The sequence below is a fragment of the Lycorma delicatula genome, chromosome 9 (genome assembly GCF_047948215.1).
Source record: "Lycorma delicatula isolate Av1 chromosome 9, ASM4794821v1, whole genome shotgun sequence".
NCBI classification, from domain to species: domain Eukaryota; kingdom Metazoa; phylum Arthropoda; class Insecta; order Hemiptera; family Fulgoridae; genus Lycorma; species Lycorma delicatula.
In genome coordinates this window covers 22,941,695-22,959,651 of record NC_134463.1, presented here as the reverse complement: position 1 = coordinate 22,959,651, position 17,957 = coordinate 22,941,695, and positions in this window count along the sequence as shown.

The window sequence follows — 17,957 nt, the reverse complement described above, 5'->3', positions numbered from 1 at the left end:
CGGGTCTAACTTGACAATGGATGAAAATGTTTTAAAATATTTAAAAAAATTAAAATAAAAAACTGTGGGTGATGGAGAAATTCTGAATACATATTTGAAAACAGGATAAAAAACTGCAATAAGTACACCTATTGGTACTTGTGAACAAAAATCATGTTGACCAGTGCAATTCACTTTCTCAATCTCAATACAGTGTTGTAATTACATTGCACTCTTTATATATGGATTTTTCATTTAAGGTGCAATGTGCTGTTCTTTCAAATATAACCATTGTCTTCCACCATTTATTTACCTTTGACATTTCAAATATTAGCTTAATTAATAACTTATTTTTGGCAAATCTGATTTTAATGTAACAAATTGTTTTGATATACTCATTGGAGCTCACTTTTACCTCAGCCTTATTCTCTCTAGGAAATTTATGCAAATTTTAAATATCTGATTATACAAGAAACCAAGTTAGGATATATCCTCAGTGGTTGTCTTCCTAGTAATGTTAAAGGCAATAATTATATTACATCATTCTTTTCCCGTAAAAACTTTGAAATATAATTGAAAACTTTTGGAAGATCAAAGAAATTAACACTGAAATTTCACTTTATGAAAACTCCACACGTAAAAAAATTTTAGATTCAATTTTACATGAAATGAGCAAGGCGGATTCAGTGTCGTTGCCACAAAAATCTGATAGTGCTCGATTGGGTGAACTTTTCTTAATGCTAGGAATAGATTTCTATAATTAGAAAAACAACTAACCAATAAATCCAACCTTTAGGAGACTATTTGACTTTCATTCATGAATATCTAGATTTGGGACACACATCATCACTTAACTCTGATGACTTTTTAATTAAATAAACAAATGTGTGCAATTTACCCCAACATCCATTTGACGTTTTGAAGTTTCATGTTGTTTTTGATGGTTCAAACCTCTAACGGTCTCTTAATGATTCTATTAGTTGGTCCTGTAGTCCAGCAAGATCTATTTTCAATAATGATTAGATTCAGAACCCATAAATGTAATTACGTCTGACATAACAAAGATGTATCGTCAGGTTTTGGTACACCTAGCGATTCAAATTTGCAATGTATATTATGGCGTGATTCTCCAGATCAGGAAATAAAGCACTATGCATTATGTATAGGTTACTGCTATGGAAGTGTTTGTGCTCCAATCTTAGCCACACAATGTCTTAATAATAACAGCCAATGAAAATTAAATTAATTATCCACAAGCCTGCAAGGCTATTCTATGTTGATGACCTTATTACATGGGTGAACAACTTAAATGAAGTCATTCAACTAAAAACCAATACTTCTAAACTATTATAATGTATTGTTTTACATTTCAGACGTGGTTTTCTAATAGTCCCATCAGTACTTCCCTTAATTGTAATTCTTCCTCTTCAAGAGAATTATGTACGAACGTTTGGAATAACACCTTAGACACGTTACTTTATCAAATTACTCATTTCAATGATGCTAACATCTCTACTAAAAGAAATATTTTATTTATCATAGCTGGCGTATTTGATCCACCACTAGGACTAATTGGTCCTATTATATTTTCTTATAAACATTTTAAGCAATCACTATGGCAAATTAAGATCAACTGGGATGAAAGATTATGCAAACCAACCAATACTATGTCAATTTAATCAACAAGATAAATTGTTCTATAAATCCCATCAATAAATGAATCCATAGCTCTCAATAAAGGGCTGTGGTGTTGTATTTATATATGAACAGTATTTGCCAACAATGCAATCTTATCAAATTTACTATGCTCAAAATCAAGATTGGCCCCTCTTAAGCAGATAACATTACCGAGACTGGAATTATGTGCTTGTTTGTTGGTAAAAGTAACACGTTACAGGTAAACATTGATGAGATATATCTATACACAGATTCAACAATTGCATGATATTGGATTCATGAGCAGCCATCCATCCGGAAGGTATTTGTAAGCAACAGAAATATCTGAAATTAAACAAAATACAGCTGTTGCTAACTGGCATTATGTCAAGTCTTTGGACAATCCTGCTGATGTATTATCTTGGGCAGAGGTTCCCAAACTTATTTTTCTCATAGACCACTTTCAAAATTTTGCTGGTTCCGGTGGACCCCTTGCAGCTACATTTCTACCATATTTCCAGTCGACGGAAAATGTGAAGATTAGATCTAACTATGAAAATTTGCGTTACGGCAGAGTTCCACGAAATAACAGCTTCCGAAAAAAAAGTGAGAATTGATTGGTTAATTTTTTATTGATTGTGCTGTGAGTGGATGTCAAAAAAGTAAAGTTGGCCGATCAAAAAAAAATGCTTCCATCCAACTTTACATTTTTGACATCTACTCACAGCACAAGAAAGCAATCAATTCTCACTTATTTTATTTAGAAAACTTCCCATTCAGAGTGGTAAAAAGCAAAAGAAAAATAGTATATTTTTTGTGTTGCATTTATTCAAATATGTAATCATTACACTATTAATTATTATTGTTATCATATTGCAATGTAATATAATAAAATTGTCATAATATAATTGAAATTAAACATTAATAACGTAATGTAACTTCTACAATGACAATCACAAAATAGTTACAATTTTAATGGGAGGGATGTACTTGATGGATTGACAGCAAATTATCAATATTTGGCTTCAGTTTTGTTAGGAATAAGCGCAAATCTCCCCGTTCTGTGATATTGAATCTGCTCCTTTTTTTTTATAAAAGGTTTGTAACGACACTAAAACTTTTTTCGACAAGATATGACGAGGGAACGCTATCAAAAGCTTTCTCGCAATTCCCCACAGTCCAGAATATTTTTCTGGTATTTCTGCCTGCAGCCAAAATGTTTGATACCCTCTTTTAAATTTCACCTTCAGCTCCTCATTAGTGCTAAGCTCGAGTAGCTCCTCTTGTAATATCACATTCTCCACTTCCGTTTCATCAAATGGATTTATGATCCATGGTGATATTTCCATCGTCAGAATATCTTCAAATCTGATTTTGAAGTCATCATGCAGGGAAATTAAATGTTGAACGTATGTCTGAATATTCTCATCAAGGCATTCAACCTGTGACAAGTTTGAAAACTGGGAAAATACACGCAGACTAATATTTTGCTTCATAAATTTCAATTTTCCAAGAAAAGCTGAAATTATACCCTTTGTTTTTATTAAATTGAGACTGTCCCCTTGTAATTGTAAGTTAATGTCATTAAATTTTTTGAACAAATCTGTCAAATACGCGATGTCAGCTTTCAAAGTGATCAGGTTTTCTTTTAAATCTGAATCTTTAACTTCCAGAAACTCTAAAACTGATTCAAAAAGTGAGTAAAATCTTATTAAACATGCATCTTTTGACAACCAGCGTACTTCAGTATATAAGAGCAATCGTTGGAAGTCTTCATCACTTTCATCGCAAAATTGGGCAAATAAACGCATATTCAATGCATTGCTTCTTATCTTGTTAACAGCATTAATTACAAGTTGAAGCGATTGGTGCAATCTATCACTCAGATTTTTCGCTACTAGGTGTTGTCGTGGATGACACAGTGAATTGCAGTTACCTCTGGTATAATTCTTTTAAGATGGCTTATAAACCCACGATATCGCCTGACCATGGCAGGAGAACATCTGTTGCCACCGAAATGACGTTTGTGAATGGAATTGATTTTTCGTTAAAAAAATTACTCAGGACATTAAATATTGATTCACCTTTAGTGTCCGTCTCCAAAGTTTTCGCGAATAGTAGCTCTTCATGAATTTCTTCGTCCATATGCCAATAATAATGCTTCATTACCAGGTAAAGTTGACTCGTCGAGTTGAATAGAAAAATGAGTTGTTTGCAGATAATTACACAAGAAGCTTTCAATATCAGAGCTCATTTCATCAATACGTCTTTGTACAGTGTTGTTACTCAAAGGACTTCTTTTGAGTGTGTCAAATGGAGATTTGTGCAGAACAGTTTTTAAAACCTCTTCAACAGCGGGTAAAATTAACAGTTCTCCAATGGTGTGCGGTTTTCCAGATTTCGCTATAAGTAATGAAATATTGTACGATGCCCCCAAGCCATTATCGTTACTTTCAGACGTTGAAGCGAACATACTAAGCACGGTAGGTCTCTTTTCATATTTTTCCTTCACTGTTTGAAAATATTATCAGGACGACACCTACTTAGATGATCTTCGATGGTTTCATAGAGTTATTGCTCAAAATTTTGCTGCACAAAAGGCATATAGGCAATCGCTTGTCTGCCTTTGATGGAAGAAATCCAAATTTTAAATAATCAACACTGTACAGTCGACATTTCTTCTTAGATTCAGCCATGTTTCGTATCAGTTACCTACGGGTAAATAAAAAAAAAAATTTGTTTTAGTAATCTCAAGGCGATCTTACTTAACATGATATGACTATTTTAACAGAATAGGATTAATTAATTATTGCAATGAAATAAAGTACCAGCGGCAAACTGATTTTAATTATTAAAAGCAATAAATCGGTAAGATCCATAATAAAGTTTTATGAAAATGACTGAACATTTTTTCATTAATTATATTTTGATATATTTCTGTAAATTCTATTTTTTTTTTGTCTTCAGTCATTTGACTGGTTTGATGCAGCTCTCCAAGATTCCCTATCTAGTGCTAGTCGTTTCATTTCAGTATACCCTCTACATCCTACATCCCTAACAATTTGTTTTACATATTCCAAACGCCTACACAATTTTTTCCTTCTACCTGTCCTTCCAATATTGAAGCGACTATTCCAGGATGCCTTAGTATGTGGCCTATAAGTTCTGTCTCTTCTTTTAACTATATTTTTCCAAATGCTTCTTTCTTCATCTATTTGCCGCAATACCTCTTCATTTGTCACTTTATCCACCTATCTGATTTTTAACATTCTCCTATAGCACCACATTTCAAAAGCTTCTAATCTTTTCTTCTCAGATACTCCGATTGTCCAAGTTTCACTACCATATAAAGCGACACTCCAAACATACACTTTCAAAAATCTTTTCCTGACATTTAAATTAATTTTTGATGTAAACAAATTATATTTCTTACTGAAGGCTCGTTTCGCTTGTGCTATTCGGCATTTTATATCGCTCCTGCTTCGTCCATCTTTAGTAATTTTACTTCCCAAATAACAAAATTCTTCTACCTCCGTAATGTTTTCTCCTCCTATTTTCACATTCAGTGGTCCATCTTTGTTATTTCTACTACATTTCATTACTTTTGTTTTGTTCTTGTTTATTTTCACGCGATAGTTCTTGCGTAGGACTTCATCTATGCCGTTCATTGTTTCTTCTAAATCCTTTTTACTCTCGGCTAGAATTACTATATCATCAGCAAATCGTAGCATCTTTATCTTTTCACCTTGTACTGTTACTCCGAATCTAAATTGTTCATTAACATCATTAACTGCTAGTTCCATGTAAAGATTAAAAAGTAACTGAGATAGGGAACATCCTTGTCGGACTTCCTTTCTTATTACGGCTTCTTTCTTATGTTATTCAATTGTTACTGCTATTGTTATTCAATTGTTTCTGTTTGGTTCCTGTACATGTTAGCAATTGTTCTTCTACCTCTGTATTTGAACCCTAATTTTTTTAAAATGCTGAACATTTTATTCCAGTCTACGTTATCGAATGCCTTTTCTAGGTCTATAAACGCCAAGTATGTTGGTTTGTTTTTCTTTAATCTTCCTTCTACTATTAACCTGAGGCCTAAAATTGCTTCCCTTGTCGCTATGCTTTTCCTGAAACCAAATTGGTCTTCTCCTCTCAATTCCTCTGCATAGAATTCTAGTTAAGATTTTTGATGCATGACTAGTTAAACTAATTGTTCTGTATTCTTCACATTTATCTCCCCCTGCTAAGTAAATTCTATAAAAAAATACTTTTAAATAACCAATATTTTGGTATCACAACTCTGCGATTTTAATAATTTATTTATTACTTTGATGCACGTTACGAGTATGTAAAGACAGGTACAATTTATGAAAATATACAACGTGTTACAGAATAAGGGTTACAACTGGGAAATGGTATGCTCAGGATCAGTTTTTAAGTCGATTCCAATAGTTTTTTATATATATAAAAAAAAATTTAGACCAAAAATTAATAAATTCTTAAACGGAGACAGTAAAAAGTGGTCACATTACAATATTGTGATGTCGCGTAGGTAGCGTAGCCCCCGCGGCTTTGACCGCGACGTTTCAATATTGTGATTTGACCTAGAATCGACTTAAAAACTGATCCTGAACATAACATTTCCCGGTTGTAAATCTTATTCTATAACACGTTATATAAATGTATATAATTATTAGTGATCCACCACACAGTCGGGTAAAAAAAATATTACTAATGAAGTAGGGACAAAAAGTTCAACCTCTCTCGACTTTCCGTTCTTTTAGGGAAGTCTCTAATAATGGCTCTGTTCAGTATTATATTTTTAATACGTACCTACTACACGCAAAGATTACAAATATACTTATAACATAAATATATCTTTATCGCAGGTGGGTTGGAAGAGATTTCTTTTAGGAATAAGCCTCGCCTTTTGTACCTTCGTATTTTTTTGTAATTTGTGCATTTTTTGTTTATTGACGTGTACAATAAATTGTCAAATAAATAAATAAACAATAAATAAAATAAAAGTAAGTATAACAAAAAAGCAGGTAAGTACTTACTACTTTTTCCAACACGGGCAAACGCTAACATCTATTCACTTTAGTTTTCATTTCGAAATTCCGGAAACAAATGAGTAACGTTTATCCTTGGCATTCGTATTTATATTAGTGAAGAATCCAACAAGTTCATGCAAGATTGCTAGTACATACACCACAAGTCGTATTTCGTTCCTTTGCACGTCTGAACAAGCGTTGCGGACGGCGGCGGCGGCGCTTTGCAAGTTCGACACGTTCGTTGTACTGAATATGGAATATGCAAGTTTTTACAAGTAACAGTCGCTGAGCTTCTCAAAACATTATCTGCCTAGATTGATAACCAGTCAAGCCACATTTTAGTTCTTCACTATCGAAACCAGATGAATTTTCGTGGACCCCCGCTTACGAATTGTGAACCCCCATTTTTTTGTCACGCCAACGTAGACCCCCGTCGAGTCTCCCGTGGACCCCTGGGGGTCCACCTGGACCACTTTGGGAATCAATGATCTAGAGCTTCTTCCCCAAGTAAATTAATTGACGTCACTTTGGTTTGGTTTTTACAGTCTTCATTATCTTGGCCAAATAACCATAATTCTATTTTTAATAACTGAAATTTGAATCCAGATTCTTTACTGGAAAAACGTAAAACTATTTCATTGTCATATGTGTCTATTGTTCTGCTTGATTACACCCAAAGGTTCTCGTCTCTACACAACTCACTCTGTACACATTTAATTTTTGTTTCAGATTTATTTATAATATTAAATCAAACCAATTAGAACAAATTTTTGTTCCATTACCTACACAAGAACTAAATCGTACTCTTAGCTTTTTTTTTTTACTACAATCCCATTCTATACACTTTGGTAAAGAGATAAGTAGTCAAAAAGAATCAGGCTATTGTTAGACAAAGTAAACTTGTCTCTCTTGATCCATTCTTGAATGAATTAGGTTTACTTTGTGTAGGAGGCAGGCTGCACCATTCTCTATTATATTATCATTCAAAACATCCTGTTTAGTAATGGGCAAAATCAAATGATTTTTAATAACAAGATATTAGTAATCAAATGACTCGTTCGAAATATTAATAATTTTTTTCCACAGGTACAAGCATTAAATAAGATTATTAGTTTGACTAATATACTTCAATAGCCATTACTAACGGATCATTTCATAAGTTATGATTGTCTACTGGTTACTGACGCCGCAATTAATCACTTCCTAAAAATTATTTTCTGCAAATGCAGTGATTTTATTTGAATTATTATCTCAATCTCAATCAGTCGCTAATATTTTGATATCTTTTTTTTTTGGTTATAAATTTTGTGTTAATTTGTATGTTGTTATTTGTTACCATTTCAGTCAGTGTTAATAGCACAGAAAAATAATAGGGTTTTTGAGTTTTGTTTCTTTATTTTTTGGATTCAATTTACAGAATTTTTTTGTTTATTTTAGTATTATAGGAGTTATTACTTTTATAATTTACTTATTTAGAGAGCACTTCATTAAACTTTGGTTTTATTGAGTTTCATTATTTTTTGTTTATAATTTAGCCATTTGGAAACTTTCATATTTAGTTGTATTTATGGAGTAGAATTATGAAACCAGGGGGAAATCATCGATGGACATTTTTTTACTAAAAATGTAGAAAACAACGGTGTTGGCTGTAAAATTTGCAAAAACAAACAAAGTTTTTCAGCAATACTACATACCTAAAAGATCACTTAAAATGAAAATATTCTTTAGTTAAATGAAGAGTTAGGTAATAATAATAATAATGAAACAGGAAATACTTCTGAAACTTCTACTTCATCGATTAATCAACCTCACCAACGCACAGTATCAGTAATAGTGGATACCAGGTAGTAAAATTTCATTAAATAAAGTAAATATAGCTCTGCTTAAAAAACGTTTATTTGGACGTTATGACACAAGAATTATCTACTGCAGAAAAAACTGCAATTGATAGATCCATCAATCAAAATGGTAGCTTTTGATATCCAACCTTTATGATTGACTGAAAATTCTGGTTTTTTAGAATATACAAGGAAATTGCAACTATTGTGTACGCCACCTAGTAGGAAACATTTAACATGTTCAATGCTATCACAGTTTATTCTGAAATATTGGAAAAAATTAAATTCAATAAAACATGTTTCAGTAACTGCCAATATTTGGTCGACTGATGACAATAAATCGTTTGTTACAGTGACTAGTTATTTTATACACAATAATAAAATGCATTCAACTGTACTTGCTCATATGGTAGTAGCAATTGGCTCTATTTTAAAAACAATCTTTGAAGAATGTAATATCATCAATAAAATAATGACAACAGTTGCAGACAATGGATGTAATACAAAATGCGATTAATGAACACTTAAACTTTCATTACCATCCTTGTGTGGCTCACACCCTTAATTTATCTGTGCAAGATTAATTTGAGTTTTCAAATTTATTGAAAAATGCAGGTAACTTGTTTCACATTTTAATCATAATATTACAGTAACTAGCAATTTAAGGGACGAACAGATGACTATGGGGAAAACCTGTATTAAAACTTAAACAGGATGGAGGACGAAGTGTAATTCTGTTTTATTGATGCTGGAAAAGCTATTGGAAGTATCCATTGGCTGTTACTATATCTGAAATTTCAAATGGTCCTCAATATTTGGATGCTGTAGAATGGGTAATCATCACCGATTGTATTAGTGTTTTAAAGCCTGTTCAGCAAATTACTGTTGAGTTGTCAGGAGAAAAATATCAGACAATGGCATTAATATTTTCCTTAATAAGAGGGGGCAACATACATTAAATTTTTTAATTCCATAAACAAATGTCGGAGTAAATTTAAAAGAAAATTTACTTGAAGTATTGGCTGAAGGCTTAGCCATTTGTTAGGTAATAAATTAGTAGCCAAAGCTACTTTTGCTGATTCGAGATTTAAAAAAAAAACGCATTTGGCTTAGAAGAAAATGGAAAAAATGTCCAAAAATGGACAATATGAGGTTAAAAATTTAATTAATTCAGAGTGTATAGACATTGATACCTAGCCACTGGATGAAAATCACAGAACTTCAGGCACAACAAATCCTAACAACTGTCTTTGAAGTATATTTCAAGAAAAATTATGTAAACAATGACCCTTGTAAACAACCAGAATACTACCAATATTCAGAAATGCTACAACTAAATAAACTGAAAAACCGTTTGGAATTGCAAAAAAGTCATTACCTGAATTATACGAGATAAATTTAAAATTACTCCTGTATACCTGCAATATCAGTCCCTCAAAAAGGGTGTTTTCTAAGGCTGGCAGCTGACCTATTTGTGTAGGAATGAACTATTCAAAAAAACTAGACAAAATATTTTTAAATGGCTATTTTAACCTGATTTATCTTTTATAACTTGCTTTTCCCAGTTAAATTAATATTTTTTAATTTACAAACAAAAATTAAAACCATAATTTAATGTGTTTTTGAGTATAAAATTAATTAAAATATTAAATTGATTGCAAGCTAATTTACAAAAAAAAAAAACTTTTTAAAAAAAAGTCATTTATAGACTTTTGAAAATGATTGAGAACATCCTTATTTTGTTTAATTTTTATTTTATTTTATCATCTTGATATTATCAGATTTTCTGAACGGACCTTAATTAATTTGTTTTTGTAGTTAAGAATTTAGTAGTGCAATTTTAAAGTTTTCCTTTTTAATTAAAAAAAGAAATCAATATATATTTCTGGTATTTTATCTAAGTTATATCTTTTGTATAATTAATAAGTGATAAGGTGGAATGATTTTAGTGTGGCAATCTGTTAATTCCTAATAACTGGAATTGATAACATAGAGTTCATGGTGAGTATGAATTTAAATATAAATATTAATCATTGTATGCACCAGTTTAGTTCTTTTGGGCCTGAACAATGGAAACCAAAAATTCATAATCGCTTATAATGTGAATTTCAATATAAAGCCAAACTAAATATTTTAGAAAATGCAGTGGAATCTTTTATATGTTTAGACAAAAATAACGAAAAGTGAGATGGATGACAGTGATCCGGATACTAGTGCTGGAAGCTGTAAGTGGAGTAGAGAAGTTATGATATTTGTCTGGTGATAAGTTATTTTTTTTTTAAATATTTTTATTAGAAGTTAAAGAGATATTTCAGTATTGCACTGGACTAAATACTCGCTAATTAAGGTGCAATCCTACAACATTTTTTCCATAAAATATAAATAGGCCTATCATAAAATAAGATAGATAAATATTACTAATAAGATAAAATAGTAACAGATTTTCAATTTAAAACATTATAATTACTATTACCATGAAAACCAACCCCAAGATGGTGGGAAAGGTCTACCAGCTATTGAACTGGCTTGTACACACTTTATCTGTCCACACAACAACTGAAATGCCTACAATAGTAGGTTATAATCACGTACATTAAATGGTACTAACTTCATACCACGACAGCAAAGCAAAAAGATTAAGGATATAACACCTACTCATCAAACTGTTCTCTTCAGAACAGAGATGTAGACTAGCCAGGATGTTAATTCTGATAAACTCTGTAAATATTTAGAAATAAAACTAATTAACAATTTATTAAATAAGGAAAGAAGGAAAACTAATGACCAAAAGGAAATGACAACAAAACAAAACTGAAGGCAGCAAAAGAATAAATAAATCTTCAATCTATTCAGAAAATTTGTTATATATTTTTGTTTTTTTTCTGTTTGACAAGAAAATGCTTTACAAATTGATCTAAATTTTTTTTCTTCAAAACAGGCAAGCCTCGCACAAACAACAGTCCAAAATTTCAAGCAATAGCCATTTACTCATGATAAATCATCGACATAATCATTTAAAATAAAATAAGAAAATTATGATTATAACAAATAAACAATCTAAAACTTACGAACATACATACATACATGCAAAATGACAATCAATACCTTCATCTTATCGTGAAATATTTTTTTACTATATTTATTTAATATATTTACAATAACATTCATTCAACTGATATATTATAATAACCATTATCATAAATTCATTCATTTCAACATTTCTCATAAAAAAAGGAAAATAACATGAAAGAATTATCAATAAAAATCATGACAATATAAAATAAAAGTACTACTAATTATATAATATACATAGTTAACAATTTTATTATAGCTTACTGTATATGCAGTCAATAATTAATTGCTAAATAAAAAACTATATGGTTGTGGCATACAAAAAAGAACTGCATACTTTAAAATATTAATTATGAAAATAAAACCAGGAATATGCAATAATTATAATTTAGTATTTCCATGATAAGTTATGGTATTTTTATTGTATGTAAAAAAAAGTTAACATAAAATTATAGATAAAAAAATTTTTGTTTGCTTACTTTGACAACGTATTTGATAAAAACTAAAATATAAAATAGCCAATTATAAATCAGCAGTATGCCTGGAAAGTTCTCATAATGATTACTTTTATTAGTATAGGTGTGTATGATTCTTCTTTTTAATTATTTTTCCTTTTCCTTTTCTTTTATTCTTATTTTTCCTTTTGTTAATTAAGAACATGATTAAGACAAAAGCATATACACATTATAAATTAGTGTATCTATTAGACACAGGTAGAAGAGAGCATTCTAAAGTCTTTATAAATAAAAGACATAATACAAGGATGTTGGTACCACCCATAATATTTATTTTAGATGATTTGTTTAGGGAAAAAATACACAAATTCTGACAGTTTAACACATCAAGCACAGTCCTTACCTTATTACCAAGTGATTGTACAAAAAAAGTCATCTTTATATAAATCAAAGTAAAGAATTACTGAGAATGGTTTATTTATATATTATTTCTGTAGAAATGTAAATATTTCATTAGCAGTAAAGAAAGGTTTTGATAAAAAGGGAAGAACTTTGTTTAAGTATGATAACTTATGACAGGGATTGGAATAAGGTTAACCAGGGTATTTTCTGGTGGAACAAAAAAAAATTATACTAAACTGATGCTTAGATCTGATTCAATGGTAAAGTATAGTTCGGGTCATCCCAACTAGATTGGACTTCTCCTGGTGATCCAGATGAATACATCTACATAATTTGTTAGTGTGATACAGACTAATTAGATAATTTAATTATAAATTTGAATGTTAAAACAAAAATAAATCTATAAAATAAGTAATAAATTTAAATAATGATTCATATTTTTTTTATGAGGGTTGACTGAGTTCAATAAGTTACTGCGAATAAAAAAGGGTCAAAATCCATTATATGCCCATAACACTTCTGTAGTTAGTTCTTAGATGGCGCCACTGAAACGCTATATTCAAGTAAGAAAATAAATAAAGTTATAAATTTAATATAACCAAATTTAATCACCTAAAAAAACTTACAAAATTGATGAAATTAACCCATTTACTAGTAAGTTTTATAATTTTAAATATATCTCAGTTTTTTTGTAGTAATTAGCACAAAACATTGTCATAAAATCTAAAACCATAATAGACTTATAATATCAAGTGGAAAATATCTGTTATAACAAAACTATTAAGAGCTAGATTTCATAATGTCAATATCACAATGATATTTTCATTATTCACAACGTTCCTCTTTAACATTCATTTACCCATTGTTTGTTATACAATCCTATATTTCATAAAAAAAAGGATTCTTAAATGATGTTCATATATAATAAAATTGGAAAACTACATACAAACTGAGAACAAAACACTAGATTTGTGCAGACAGCAGTTTGGTAAGGTCTGAATTTTACATTACTTATTTCTACCGATAAAGTTTAAAATTGTTAATGAAATTTGTTTACAACAGATCTTGGCACCGATCAATAAAATAACGATAAATCTTAAAGAGTTGTCAGCAAAGAAAATGTTTAATCATAATTATATTACCATATATATCATTTGCACTTTCAATTTACAACTGTACTGGTCAATGAGTTGTATGCAACAATTTTTTTATTCATCTGTTTATACATACTATTTCCAAAAAAACATTTTTCAAATACAGACATTTCACTACTTGTCAGAATTTAATGAAATATGATATTAATTATGGACTTTACCATTCTATCCAAAGACTTCTGCAATGAACTAAAGTATAAGCAAAAAACTGAATAGGAAACTATTCTGGCCACAAAACAGATACCTTATATCTGTAAAATATATTTTTTTCTAAACTTATTCTAAGAACTTTCTAGATATATTGCATATAAAAACTTTTATACTATATAATAATGATGATGGCTATTATGACCATCATTTACTATTATTATTACCATTATGGCTGCATTTGCAATTTTTCATAATAAAGGGATAAACAATTATATTTAAAATATAATTTTGTTTTAATAAAAAAAAAAGGCTGTAAGAATAAACTTGAATTTGATGTTATTTTTGTAATAATTACTTTTATATTCTATTTTTCTTTTTATTTATATTTGTTACATAAAGCTGAATGTAAATTATTAATGTATATAATGAAATTCAAAATTTCTTTATATGAACATACATTCTTTATATACATATAAATTACTAACTTAATTAATGAAATTATCATTATCATTTTTCAATACTGATTTATCTGTTAAAACATAAAAAGAAGTATTCTTGGATTTGTATAATTTTAATAAGATTTTTACTTTCAAGAAGCAACACTGAAAAATAAGGACGTAATTTAATCAAATCATCAAAAATTAAATTATATCTGATATGTTTTTTAAACAGTATTAAAAAAAACATTAACTAAAAATATTTCTGTATTGGTGGTTAAAAATGTTGAATTAATCAAATAGTAGTTATTTATCCCACTCATTAATTTTATCAAGGAGTAGAGAGGAAGTTAATTTGTTCCAATAAGTCAATAGTCACAATAATACAAGCAACTACAAAAATGAATTTCATTGCAATAAACTGAATTCAAAATTACTAATATTAATAAATCCATCTATTTATGAGAATTATTTTTAATTTTTTGCTATTTGCACTGTTAACTTGAACTGTAACTTGACATACATATATTAATAAAGATTAAAAAAAATCACCATGAGTTATCTTGTATGAATACTAGTGTCACAAAAAATACTAACACTGAATGGGTTCAAAACTATCAAGAATACTAAATCAATGTAAGTAAATATTTTATTACTAGTTAATCAATTATTACCATGAAGGGGAATTTTAATGTACATGAAGATACAGTCTACATTGTATATATATGAAGTACAATTTTATTTATCTGGGTACATTAATATCCAAAGTAGATTATTTTGTTATGTAAATAATCTAGATGAAATTATACATTACCAGTTAGTAAGACTAAATCTGTTCTTCACTGTACAGAAAGGATTAGCCCAATATTTGTTTACCATTAACCGAGAACATTATTGTGAAAAATTTTGTATATTTTATTAGAACTTTTAAAATGAAATGAGTTACCAATATCTACATCCAGCAGGATGCTGAAAACACAACTCATATTTACATGAATATTTATGTACTGTTATCAGTGATTCATTTATTAATGGCCAAAATATCTGACATTAATTTCATTTTAATCTAATTATTATAAATTAGAAGAGCTAAAATGCCAAACTGTAAAAATAATCCTTGAATTCATAGCAAATGTCTGAAATATAAAATGTCCATAACTGAGAACATAAATATAAAAATAAGAACGCTTACTTTTTGCAAATGAGCTTGTGTTATCTAGGAGTTCAAAGATTCAATTTTCTATGGGTACATTTTTCTGAAGCAAACAGGAAATTATACATAAATGTAAACAGTAATCTTTCATTGAACTTTTAAAATAATTGACAATAACTAAGCAATTCAAGTAACATTACTAGGCTTTCCATAGAGTTTAGTACCATATTTTACAGTTACTTGCATAAATATTAGTTTGAATGAAAATTCAATCCCAAATTTTTTTAACAAGTCGAATATGTATCTATTTCTCTTGTAGGTTACTGTGTGGTTATCATAACATTATCAATTAATTCTATGCAGTTTGTTTTTGTATTCGTATTTATAATATATTACTAGAAGATATGTATAGATATGAAAAACATTAGTTCAAAGATTTAACATATCAGAGTAATTAAAACAAAGTTGGTTTCCTTTTATGAATTTTTTATTTAAAAAAAATAAATAACTAAAACCTAACATAAAATATTTAAAAGTGTTACGGGTTCGTTATCAATACTTATTACAGAACACATTTCTAAACTTCAGCATACACTAAATCATGGCCGGCATTGAGCATGTAAACCTGAAAATTCCCAAAGATCACACTAAGCTGTAAGCAACTGAGAAGCAATTCTGGATGCAGCCTAGGTATCAAAGCTTAATTTTTCACTATAAATAAAATACCAAAGAATGTGTGCATTTATATAAATACAATAAAACCAAGAATCCTGCAAGGACCTTAGAGTGCAGTGGAGTGAACCACTCCACTGGAGGGATTGATTAGTTTAGCCACTGGAGGGGTTGATTTACAAATTACTATTATAACAGTATGTATTATTTTTTTTAAAGTAATGACATACATTAATCAGAAAATTTAAGTCACAACTATCCATTTGTATGATTAATTATATGCCAAGTTTCGTGAAACCTACATAAGTAGATGGAAATGCAGTATAAATAAAAATAAAAAAGTAAATTTTACAGTTTGGTTTGATCATTTATTTACCTTTAACTGGAACAATCTTTATGAATAAATTAAAAAAAAAGAAAAAAATCCAATTATAAAACAGATACCACTGCTTCTAATTAAAAACTGCAAACAAAAAATTTCCTTAAAATTAAACATAATTTTTATTGAATAAATCTTCTTCCTTAAAAACAATCACACTAATTTAATAATTTACTTTATACAATATTATTATACAAGATTGTTTATGTAAAAACTTATTATCAAATTTACATAATAAATTTCAGTACTTACACTATCATTCACACAAGCAAACGTTTTTTCTCTCTCTTAAATATACATAATCAAACCATAGTAAGCTAAATTTGTTTATTATTATTTTTTATTTTATACAAATCCTTTGATAATAAAGTTTTTTTTTAAAAGGTAAAAATATATTATATAATAACACTTTTTTCCTGAAACTATGATTTGTACAAGACCTTTTTTAAATTAAGTTTTGACAATTAATTATAATAATCATCTATAAAATATACACACATGTAATAAATAATTTTAGGTATGGATTTTTTTACATTTTGTGATACTTCTGCTGTATGCTTTGCCTAATTATAAACAAAAAAATAAAAAATATAACTCCACCCAAATTTTTTTTTTAAATTAGTAATTTATTTATAATATATTAAAATTAAGAGTTCAATTTTGGAAAATAAAATAATAAGGAAGACTTGTTATTATTAGTTTATTATTTATTAAAATATAAATAAAATAATAATACACTATGAATTCAAATTAATAGCCACAACCGTTAAAACAACTATTTTTCAATATTTCAGAATTTAAACTTTGAATTTAACCACACAAATAAATAACTGATTAGGAAAAAAATATAAAGTATATTTTTACTGTTTAAAAAATATATTTTACCATATAAATAGTTTCTTTAGAGCCCAGATGAGGTTAACACTTAGAAACAAGAAATTCACACTGTGCACTGGCAACTGTTTTTCAAAAGACAATTCTTAAACAGTAGTTTTGGGTATTATAAATGGACTTATGTAAATATTTATTGGTGCACAATACGACTTTCTTCACAAACTACTGTCAGTTATATATGCCATGATATTCTTCACTCAACTACACATAAAATGTCATCTATTTTGTAATATGAAGTTAATTAAATAGCTAATTAATAATTATTATTAGAAATATTTATCTGTATATAACACTGTCCTAATATGATAAAACTTTACAACTAATAGCTTTGTTAATAATGCTCCAAAATTATATATAATTTTTTTTAATTTATGGTTATATTTATTAGTATTTTATGTTCTTTTATCACAGAGCATTAGTCACTGTTATTGTTTTTCAAGTTTCTTCTTCTAGTAACTATAATCATAGGAATTTTCATTTATGTAAAATCAATATTAGTCATCTTTTATTTTATATTTAATAAATAAAAGGCTAGCTATAAATAATAATTAACTTGTATATGTTATGGTTCAAGATGTAAATTCTACAAATTGTATATAAGAAATGTAGGTCATCTGTAAGTATCTAAATTGCTGTCATATCATTACTGTTATGTTATGATG